At 39.0% G+C, this 12,386-nt stretch overlaps 1 protein-coding gene across 1 annotated transcript in view; it reads right to left on the reverse strand.

The window, feature by feature from the left end:
- The window catches only part of TRPS1 (transcriptional repressor GATA binding 1), a 133,668-nt gene that overhangs the window by 105,939 nt on the left and 15,343 nt on the right, over nt 1–12,386 (reverse strand). The window contains exon 2 of the mRNA XM_053468270.1: nt 7,020–7,153. The gene's annotated coding sequence lies outside the window, so the exon portion shown is untranslated. The remainder of the gene's footprint in view (nt 1–7,019; nt 7,154–12,386) is intronic.

Genomic DNA, 12,386 nt, shown 5'->3' on the forward strand with positions numbered 1-12,386 from the left:
AAACCCATATGGTGACTCTTCAAATGATCTGGGTTATGCCAACTGAGTATCCGCTCCATAAATATATATTAATATATAGATATTTTTATTTTACTTTAAATTGAGGGCTGAGCGTTATAGACTTCGCACATTTCTGCTATGTTATAGTTTCACATATAAACATTCCATAAGTCTGCGTATGCAAAAACGATCTTCTAAAACCATAAATACCATGGCCGATTTTGTTTCTAAAGTTATTATTAAATTTTGATTGCACGACAAAGCTGTCATACATTCCTAACTGGTTATACATAGTCCCATGGTTGAACAAGAGACTGGTACCTGTAGAAGAACGTTATCATTCACAATAACGTTAGCAGTGTGGGAACTATTGTGAAGCAAAGATACACAGCAAGCGTATCTATCTGAGATAAAAATGAGGAACTGAAATCTCAGCTAACTGTTCTTTGTAGCTCTGAGGGGTCAGGGGGGGGGTAGATAAGTGAAACAATCTTCAGTGGTAGAGGGTAAGATCAGTGAATTTAAGCATACATGGAACCAAGTATGGCTTAAGGTCTCAACATGGATAAAAAAGGGCTCATCATACGTTCTAAATGGCTTGTCATCAAATTCTAATTATATGATTGAAACCCAGCTCCTGGTCAATTCTCTGATTTAAAATGATGGTGATGGCATCTAACGCACAAGGCGCTGCACAGATATCTTTTTGTTGAAAATCCATTTAGAATTTGAAAATGGTTCAGCGTTCTCAATTCAGCTTGAGCTTAAACTGCCTGCCACCCTAGAATCCCAGTACAATATCCAGTTGAGGTCTAAGAGGTGTTTGAAGAAGACCTCGTTATGTAGGACCACTACCAACGAATGGGCAGCAGAAACAGACTAAGTCAATGGCGATGGGATATTAGAAAGAATTTAGCGATCCCTGGTATTTGTATGATTTGAAAATCCCAAGGAGGCCAAAGTTTTATTACTTTTCAACAGGTGGCTCTACTTTTAATGTCAGTTTTCAACATCCATGCCAAATACCTGCTGGTAATCAGGAACGGTGCGGCTCAATAATAAATCAGTAGAGGTCGGCTAGCATAAAAAGCAATGCATGGTAGAACTACCACTTCTCTTGTGGTCGTTATATCAGGATTGTGACTGTTAAGGCAAGTTTTTTGGTACTTGTGTTTCAAATCCCCCGTTATCAATCTTTCTCAATGTCATAATGTAATAAGACTTTTTTTTATGGTATTCTGTAGACTCATTTTAACAAACCATATTAATATAGAACACTATATCGTAACCGTTCCTTGATCTCAGATCACATCCCTACGCAGTGATGCCCTCAATCTATGTAGGTCTATGATGCAAAGGCTCAAAGTTCATCAAGGCAATTATAAATTTGCTATTCTAATTCCCATCATATATCTTTTGGTTCAATTGACTTCCTTTAAATGGAGAATGAGGCACTGTTAACCACGCTTTCACTAGGACATAATTTACATTTTTATTGGAGAGGTCCATTCATATTTCACTGCATTATAGCTCAGGGGTATTCAGCTACACTTAACATACACAATGATCATTATCTCTATGGAAGAATTTAAGCATCAGACAATTAACCGATTGTTTCCCCTTGCCTTACATGTTGCTGTACCGCTTACCGGAGAATCCAGGCAAGATAAAGTACCGCTAGAACAAAATTGCTCTTGCAAAACAAAATCGAGTTAATTATGTTCCACAATGTATTGTGGCCAACACAACACAATCTTCATAAAAATAGATGAAGACGTAATAATAAGGATTATACATTTTTGAAGATTGTGCTTTGTCTCATTCGTAGTTTTACTGGGAACATTTAATTGTCTTGGGACACAAAGCCAGGCACTGGTTGGCTGTTGCCAGTTTTGTTTTTATGTGATTAAACCGTCAGACTGGGGTTTATTCACTAAAGGGTGAGTTGCTAGAAAGTTTGTGGTTTCAACTCCGCTCATGTCACTATTCATTATGAAGGCCCAATACTAGCAAGTAGGGACGAGCAGGAACTGTATAATGTAAAACCTAATGGATGAGAAGACGTTGAAGAAATCCCCCTGATTTAACCATACATAATACAGGGCCAGCCAAGTTCGTCTTGCAGCAGCAGCTCACCGAGGACAGAACCATCATAACTGGACTGCCAGCTATCCTGACCGTTCTCGCTTTAGAGTAGAGAAAGAATAAAGAATAAAATGACGTGTATACTACAGTTTATTTGCTTAACATGCCGGAGGGAGCAATTAATGCTTTGTCTAAGTAGAACAGCGCCGGTTCTGAAATCCGATGGAGCACAGAAAGGATCTGGTAGTGTAATGCAATTTAAAGCAAAGCATAGCTTACTCTAGCCTTCTACTGCAAATTCATCACAATGTGGATTTTACGGGGAAGAGGTGTAATCTCTTCTGGCCATTAGTATAACATATTCTGCACTTTCATGTGGCCCTTCTTCTGAGTCTTTATCCAGCTGCACAATATAGTTTTAGGCCAGCACATGCAAGATGATGTGAAGGACACAAATGGTTACAGTGGGAAAGGCAATGGGGGCAGTGGGGGAACTGACCTACCAGCTGTCCTCTTTTGAAGCTTTTAGACAACCACTGGAGGCTATTTGTCTTTCTTAACTTGCAATAACCACATGAAGATGTCAGGTTGAGTACCACCATTAGGCAGCAGTTGCACTCAGATTGGATCCTTTCTGTTCTCTTGTAATTGGTTTCCCATGAAGTACATTTTGACCAATGGCTGGACGTGTCCATCTGACATCACTGCTGTATGATTGTGACTTCATGACAAAACTGAGGGGCGCAAGAAGATGCTTCCACTTGAAGAATAGTCAAAAACAACCCCCTTTAAAAGGAAACTCCATGAGACCTAATTTATATGCAGAGACTATATTTCACTGCTTAGTTTATCACGACGGTCGGCCCTAGATTATCTAACACCCTAAATGTCTCTGTCCCTTCCTTAAACTGCTTGTTAAATGCCCCCTACGAGTTTGCACACACAGGACGGGCAGTCCTGTTTCTTTAATTAACTTTCAGGTTTTAACAACTGAAAACCTTTTGTTCTTTAATAACATATTTAATATAAATATAATTAATATAATATATTGCATTCTACTTAACCGAGATCCACTCTAGCACTCAAAATGTTAATTAGGGTTTAGTAACCAATGCATGAAATACCTGAAGTAGCTGGGAATAATCACTAAATTGTCATGAGCTTTACTTCTGCAATCTAGATAATGATCATTGTGTACTTTAAGTTGTAGCCGGATACCCCTGAGCTATAATGGATCGTAATACAAACGGGCCATTTTAATAAAAATGCAAATGATATTCCAGTAAACGTAGCCTCTTTCCCTTTTTGCCTTTTTTGTCACCTTAGCTGCAAATGAATATTAAAAGTGATCAAAGACGAGACTGCTTTGATTACCAATGAGAAAGGCAAACCTCTGTTAATGTTAATCTTTTTTTGAAAGTGAACTTCAACAAAAAAATACAATCCCAACCAGCAGTAACTTCCTAGTCCTTTCTTTTTAATTGTCCCTGTTTAACTTTTAAGGCCAAGTTGCATGGAAATATATATATATATATATATATATATATATATATATATATATATATATATATATATAAAGTGTGTGTGCGCGCAGGTGTTTAGCATTAAATACACCACTGGAAGTAATGTTAGATCTGGAGGCCGCCATATTTAGTGTGGCGGGTCCTGCCCAAGCACCACGCTGAGCTGATTCTTTATGGAGATGCTAATGAAGCCCTGCTTGTCTTAGTCAGAGTGTCTGTATGGATGATTAAGACTGAGCCATTCTATTGTTTACCACAGGCAGTATGATATGGAGTCAGGGTGTTTGTCTAGTAGATTGAGCTCTGAGGCTCAGATTGAGTTTGTCTAGAAGATTACACCCTTACGAAAAAATTACTGCAGTATTTCTGAAGTAATAGTGCAGTTTTTTGGACATGAAAAAACTGCAATACTGCACTTTTACTGCAGTATTACTGCACATTTACTGCAGTTTTACTGCATTTGTACTTCACTGTACTGCACTTTTACTGCAGTTATTTTTGTACGGAAGTACAAATGCAATAAAGCTGCAGTATATTGAAGAGCAACTGTAGGTTTGCAATATAAAAAAAAAGTGCGGTAAATGTGCAGTAATACTGCAGTAAAAGTGCAGTATTGGAGTTTTTTCATGTCCAAAAAACTGCAGTATTACTTCAGAAAAACTGCAGTAATTTTTCGTAAGGGCAGAGCTAGAACACACATATATGACTAATATGCAGCTGCCTGACAACATTATATTACGTAAAAACCAGAACCAGAACTAATTTTGAATGTGTTCGTAGTGATTACAAAATAGAGGGGGGTTCCCCTTTAATCACAGCCTAAAAATATGGCTGAAGAACTTTTAAGATCGGTATAGACTTCAGATAAATAACACGTTTTTAACAAGCAACATTTTTATCGATATATGGTTTAAACCAGTGGCCTATTGACTCATTGATCCTCGGTTGGAATTTGGGCAGAAGAAAGGCCAAAAAAGAAAAACTACTGTCTGTGCTACACAATATTTACATACATGATCAAAAACTTTCTGATATTATTATCTTTTTTTTTGTAAAATAGACACTGTTTTTTTTATCCTAAACACTAAGAAAATAGTGGTATTTACGGGAGGTAGGGGTGTCTTCAGCTTCAATAGCCTGTTAACCAGTGTCATTTAAACCTCACCACATGGCAATAATGAATATCCCTAATAAATTCCAGAGAGGTCATACCCTACCATTCATTGCAAGCATCTGCCAAGCACACAAGCAATTAAAACAATCATTCTTTTTCATGTGAAAGGTATTACCCACCAGTGTATTGGTGTGAGGGCCTATGGCTGGACGTTAAAATAACATGTTTTTGTTTACCAAGCAGTTTATGGACTGACGTTCATTTTAACCCGCAGCTGTTCTACGTGGAAGGTAAAATGAAATAAAAGGCACATTTCTGTTCATATATCCCAGACTTACTTTTAAAACCAAGACAAAACCTCTATGTTGTGTTATATTTCTGCTATGTTATTCCTCCTAGAGTGTAAGCTTGTGAGCAGGGCCCTTTCTACCTAATGTATCAGTTCATCTTTCATCCTTCCATTCTAGCTTTGTCATACGCCTTGAATATATGTATTATTATGTTATTATTATATATTATTATGTTATGTATTGAGCGCTGCGTAATTTGCTATATAGCTAAATGCACTATATAAATAAAATACCGTATTGGCTCGAATATAGGCCGCACTTTTTTCCCCCACTTTAAGTTTTTAAAGTGGGGGTGCGGCCTATATTCGGGGTCTAGCGCCCGACGCCCGGGACATGCAGTCCCGGGCGCCGGGCAGGCAGCGGGGTTAAGATACAGATCCCCCGCAGCGGTGCAGGGGACCTGCATCCTTCTCCCCGATACGCTCAGACAGCCTCCCCTGCCAGCACTTCCCACGGGGGGGGGGGGGTGCCGGCACGGGAGGTTATCTAAGCGTTTTACCTCTGCCCACCCCCGACTTACCGGAGCAGACTCCCGGGTGTCTTGCGGGGCCGGCGGGAGACATCTACGCAATACGCGCATGCAACTTCCGGTACCGGAAGTTGCATACGCGTATTGCGTAGATGTCCCTCGCCGGCCCCGCAAGACACCCGGGAGTCTGCTCCGGTAAGTCGAGGAGGGGGGGGCAGAGGAGGACAGCGGCAGCGTATCGCGGGGAGGGAGGACAGCGGCAGCGTATCGCGGGGAGGGAGGACAGCGGCAGCGTATCGCGGGGAGGGAGGACAGCGGCAGCGTATCTCGGGGAGGGAGGACAGCGGCAGCATATCTCGGGGGGGGGCAGAGTGGCAGCATGTTTTGTTTGGTGGTTTTTTAAAGAAAAAAAACTTTTTCTTTAAAAAAGCACCAAACTTTTAGGGTGCGGCCTATATACGGGGGCGGCCTATATCCGAGCCAATACGGTAATAATAATAATAATAATAATGTGGGCACAACTGGGTCAAGCCAGACCACCAGTAACCTTATTACGTCTTATTGTTTCAATTGCACACACGCTTTTATTGATTTCACCCTCTCATATAAAACAAAATGTTAATTTTCTAACAAACATCCCAAAATAAATTGGAATGTGTAATGGACAAAAGAAAAATATTTTAATTTGTATTTCATCTTTAAAATTTGACACTGTTGCACCCTGTCCCTTTTTAATTTAGGAAGGTAATGAGCATCTACAACTAACTCTGGTTATGCAGGGAACAGAATTTCTACTGAAACAGCATCTATTCCACTTTTTAAACGAAACTGGCTGAAGTGGAAAAATATGAATTAGTGATTACAACGTCCAGTAATAAGGAAAGTACACCGCAACATCGTAATTGAGCTACGAATAAAATATATAATCCAGCAAGTTCCAGGAAGGGGGGAGCATAATGAAGCATTGGTATAATTAAAAATATATATATATTTATTTTTGGTTTCTCCTTGTTTCAACAATATACATGAATTTTAAAAAATATATATTTTTTCTTTAAAAAAAACATAGGACTCCAAATTACTGCTAAAAATAAATCATCCGGCCAAGTCTTGAAGTTATGTATTGGTATTAACAGCACCACATACATGGGTGGCGGATTCTCTACCTCTGTTGTCCTTACTAAAGACTAACCCAGCAAAATGTGAAATTCCATTAAGGCCCACAATATGACCCAAGCTGACTATTCCTTAAAATTACATGTAAGAGATCAGGTCGAGAAATTGCATTTCTCAGAAATTGGGACACCTTACTCAACATGAGTCCTTGAAGACCAACTAAGGACCTAGGATCTACCAAACTGTGTTACAACCGTGGCCTCCACTCCATCTGAACCATTAGTGGTACCATTAGTGGAATTCACTGGAGAACCAACGTAATTAGCAAGTTTTGTTTTTAATGTAAGTTAAATCACACTTACTTTATCTGTTGACTTGGAGCTCACCATTGTAGGTCATTGTGCCATGACTGGGTACTATGATACTGGGATGATTTCTTTATGGTACAGCGTGTTCAGTCCTTTACAAATAGACCTTCAAAGGCGATATGTTCCCCCTGCAAGACCAAGACGTAGGAATTTTATTATTCATTCCGAAAACACCAAAGAAGATTCAGGTCAGTTTCATATAGAAAACAGAGATATCAGAATTATATACACAAACAAGTCAAGTATATGATAATAATAATATTAATAATAATAACCTACCATCTACTTTGATGATTTTGAATGGTTTTCTGTTACAAATTATAGCAATTGTCATTCACATTGTCATTTCAAATATTGAATGACTGGCTGATTCTTTTCGTGTTAAGTATTTTATTTACCATACAAGACTTTTTATCTTACTGTACTGAGGTGAGATAATTCTCAAGATCTAGTTTTTGATCTTTGTTAATTTGTTATAAGGCATGCAGCGAGAGGAGTACATTTGTTCTACTACTGCCGACCCAACGGCAAACAACGCCTGTATAAAAAACATAGTAAATAACGATACAACAGTAAATAACCGTACAGCGTCTAAATAGAAATGTTATTTTTAAACGTTGCTTCCCCTTAGGAATCTCTCTCTGCCTGGGTGGCTAGCCGGAGTTATTTTTACTATTCCTCCTCTATTTGGATAGGGTCACCATTAACCAACTGAAATACAAACCCAAAAACCAAAGCCCGAGTAATTTGTGCACTTGGAAGGCCAACAGAATGTCGGTACAGATCTATTTAAGAGCCAGGTTTACACATTTACATATTTCAAGTAATGCGATATAGCGAAGAAATATCAGAACAGATAAAACGGTAGCCTTTTTGTAACGGAGACACATAAAAATATACATATATGAGTAGCCTGTGAATCCTCCTAATTCGCCGATAAAAAAAATGGCCATTCTTTGTTAAAACATCAGCGTGACAAACGCAACTTTTTAAAAACTCATGTCAGCATAAGGAAACCAAGTCTTTTATATTAACCCCTTAAGGACAATGGGCGGTCCATAAACCCATTGAAAACAATGCATTTTGTCATTAAGGGGTTAAGAATTTAATATTATGTTATTATGATGGAAACAACAAATAATTCTAAACCGTGATATCCTCTCTTGAGCTATAAATTTGCCTCCAATTTTATTGTAATATGTAAAATATTGTTATGCTCCACAGTCACAATTTTTGCCGGTTGGGATTTCTTTACTCGCTGTAGCGAACAAAGCATATTGGCAGAGATTTGTAGAATATTAAAATTATATGATGTAGACGAACAGTTATCTATAGCTATAGTTGGAAGTTGCAGGCAAAACAAAAAAAAACACAGGTGTTAACAGGAGTAAAGTTCTCAAAAGTATCACATCTAGATCGTTAGCTCTACCGACCAGGGACATCTAATTTAAATTTCTTTGTTTTGCTTGCGCACGTCTCAAACATCTCATAATTACTGCAATGTTTGTGTTGAACTTTTTATAATACTGTAACATTCTAGCTTCTACGTGAATTCATTTATATATAAATAACATACATTCTGTAAATCTAGAATTTGGAAAGCGATGCCAAGTTCGCACTGCTCATAGGCTGTAGACCAATAAAATGGTTTGATAATTTCCACTTTCAAGCTAAAACCCTTTTTTTTTTTGTAAGATTTATGAATCATGAAATGAATGTTGTGCAAGTCCAGATTTCGCTGCTACCCCCCCTCCAAAACAACATACATTACAGTGGACGGGGAATGAGTTACCGAACAGCAGGGTGTTCTGATTTATAAGCAGTGTAGACTCCCATTAAGAGCTCATCTGCTTCTAATAAAAATAAAAAAATAAAATAAAAAATAACTACAATCCTGAAAAAAAATCATATGTTTATCACAAAAATAATGAGGTGAAATTAAAATTTTGATAAAACTTACTTGCTGAAAAATAAAAAATAAATAATATATATACACATAAAAAGAAAGCATGGGATACAAAATAAATACATCAATTATTTATCTAATGTTTTTATTGTAAAAAAAAAAAAAAAGCCCATGTATGTAGTTTGAAAAAAAAACAAGTAATAAATAAAAATCATGATTTTTTTAAAAAAAATAAAAAAATATAAAAGGTATACTGAGATAAGGAACAAGGCACATGCGAGAAGGGAGGGGCAAAGACCAGCTTTCCGCAATACTTCCTGTGATTAAAGAGCTGCATTGCAAATCACAAGTCTCAGCTGCACCAAAGGCTCCTGGAGATCCACGCTGAGCCAGGCTGTCTGCACCGGGCTGCTCTTCTTAAAGGGGAACCGTAAACCTCTACGAACTACTTTTTAAAATTTACTTCTACAATTACTCCACTTTGAAAATGAGTTTCCATAAATATTTTGTTGCTTTCTGTTTCAAAACAATTCAGGTATTTCTGAAGCTGCCTATCAGACCAATATACTAGAGCAACTCCCTGACCGCTTTCCACCCAAACCTGCGATAAGCAAAAAGAATGGCTCAGACTTAGTCACCCAGTGGGACCCCCTGATTGGATTTAATCGGATAAACAGGACTTCAGTAGCAGACTCAGCTCAATGGTGTTTGAGCTCCATGTGTCTAGATAAAAAATGTATTGGAACAAAATGTAATTAAAATACAATTTCCGTGGGGGCATCCACTTTAATCCCACTAGGTGCTACAGGACCAGCGTTATAAGGAAACGCTGAAGGATCTCAGACCGTATAGAGATAACAGAGAAGATGTGACAGGGACATTACATGAAGGGGTTAAATAAAGCACAGGAGGAAAGTGTATTTCAAAGGAGGCCAGAATGATGGGTAAGAGGTCAGAGTCTAAAAGCAGATGGCCAGATGCTTTGGTGTAATGTGAGAAAGTACTTCTTAGTTGAAAGTGTGGTAAATAAGTGGAACAGCCTTCCAGCAGAAGTGAAACAGGTTAATACACAGTGAGGGAATGTATGCTTAAAGCTATTCTGAACAAAGCGGCCTATTCTGGCCCAGCTCTCCTAGGCGTTGCGTGGCAAGTCCATAGGGGGCAACCGCTATTCAATGGGCCAACTATAATAGATGGCTCTCATCTCATCCAACTGGCCCACTTACACTATGGATGACTGTATCTCGCCACAGTAGAGCACCAACATATGACTTCCCGGGGCTCAGCATCAAAGCCATCGTCTGCAGGTAGGGCAGTTTACTGTGAAATGGTTTCTCAGCCCAATGAGTCGGGACACTATATTTATGCCGCTATGTTCCTAATCTAATAATTGCTATATCTCTATTAAATTCAAACATTACATTTTAGATAAATACATTAATAAACCCTGTTCTGTTTTGTTTTTGTTTTGCAACTAACGATATTTCATTATGTAGGGCAAAGAAAGTTGTGTTTATCAGTGACTGAGAAGGTGCATGAAACGTGAACTGTAACAAGGCCCATATTGTTCACGGACTTCCTATGACACAAAGAACAATCACAACTTGCTGATTAGAGTCTTTTTAGCGTAACAGAGCCCGGGGAAAGGCAATCGCTTACATATTCTAGACTAAAGAGATAAAGGAAAAAGGTAATTACCTTCATTATTCTAATCTAGACCACAGGATAAGAGCTTGTGTTGTGTCTGAAGACGTTGATAGTAATGTCACATAATAGCAGTATACAAGGTAGACGATAGTGTGGCATGAATACAACCAGGGTAATGTTTGGCTTTTAACAATACGTGTGATGTGGGAGTGCAAACACTTCAGCAGCCCTTCACAAGCTGTAGCCATGAATTATACCCCCCATACTTCCCAACTTCTACCCCGGCGAGGTAGAGTGTCAGCGCATGTGTGCAATTCTATGCATGCGCAGTAAACATTCTGGGACACAGAAAATGAAATTGGGACCACGGAATTACGGCCCCTAATCTCGCTGTCCGGCCGAGCTCTACCTCTCTCCTGAATAGCGGGACAGAGATAGAGCTCAGTGGGGCTGCGGGATAGAGTGGTTAAATCGGGACTGTCCCACGCAAAGCTGGGCAGTTGGGAGGCTTGTGTCCCTGTAACTGGGAAGATTGTGTAATAAAATTCAATGGGTGAAATCCCACTGATTTAACTATACACTATACAGGGCCAGCCAAGCTCTTCCTGTAGCAGAAGCTCACTGGGGTAGGTGCTTCATGATGTTTAGTTAAGTCTATGAGCTGAAACATAATTACACTGCCAACTCTCCCTTTAGTGAATAAGCTCCTCTGGATCTAATTTTGTTGGAAAGATCTATGACTAGCACCAGTTTTCCCACCGCTAAACCTGGCCTGGCATTCCCCCCCAACTCAAAGCTGTTCTAGATAGGTGACGAAAGAGTTAATAGCGCACCTTATGTTAATAAATAACCACATTTTGTCCAATCAGACTTTCTTAATTTTGGCTAGTATAATATAAAATAATATAAAACGTTGGGGGGGGGGGAGATACATATTACAGATGATTTGTCTTGAGGAATAAAGCGAGTCTAATTGCTAATTGACTGAAGAGGAAGTGGCTGCATCTAAAACGGCATAATCTGGGTGCGATTTCCTATCCTCGTGGAATGTATGCCTTTTTTGGGCTTTCGCTAGAGTAACAAACAGGTAGCCATGAAATAGAAGTACAACTTTCTTAACACGTAGACCAGATCCTTTAAAAAAGGAATAGTAAAGTCTTTGTGCCATGAATAAGTGTTAGAATCAGCTGCCAGCTCCCTCTCCTCGGCAGAATGTTCCACCTGCTTGCCTCCATCCTTTTAGGTGTGATGGCACTTTAGCCGGATTAGCAGGTTAGTGTGCCAGTGGCACAGGGAGGATGCAAACACGTGTTCCTTTTGCCAGGCCTTGCTATTTGCCAGAAACCTGGTAGCAGTAACCCCTAGCACAACGAATGAACACCTATATTGCCTACTATGTTCAACACCTATATTGCAGACCTACATTGCTGTCCCTACCTACAGCTTGTCCATTATGGGTGTTGTATAACATCTGAAGAACAATCTACGGCTTACAACATGCATGGCTCCTACCCACTGGGCAATCAGAGGGTTAACAGAAAGAGATTTGCACCAACACATCTCACACCCAAACTCTACAATCAATTTCTCGGCTGTTGGTTCAAGTGTGATGGTAGCTGCTGGCCAACATGAGTTGAGTAGGGCATCCCAGCTTAAATACATTTACTCATAGATGACTATAGGTATGCACACATACAGATGAATATATATTATATATATTAATATATATATATATGTGTGTGTAAGTGTGTATATTTTCCGTTGTTACTATGGGTACTGCACCATTTAAAGATCTAACCTGAAATACA

This window comes from Spea bombifrons, chromosome 5 (assembly GCF_027358695.1).
Source record: "Spea bombifrons isolate aSpeBom1 chromosome 5, aSpeBom1.2.pri, whole genome shotgun sequence".
NCBI classification, from domain to species: Eukaryota; Metazoa; Chordata; class Amphibia; order Anura; family Pelobatidae; genus Spea; species Spea bombifrons.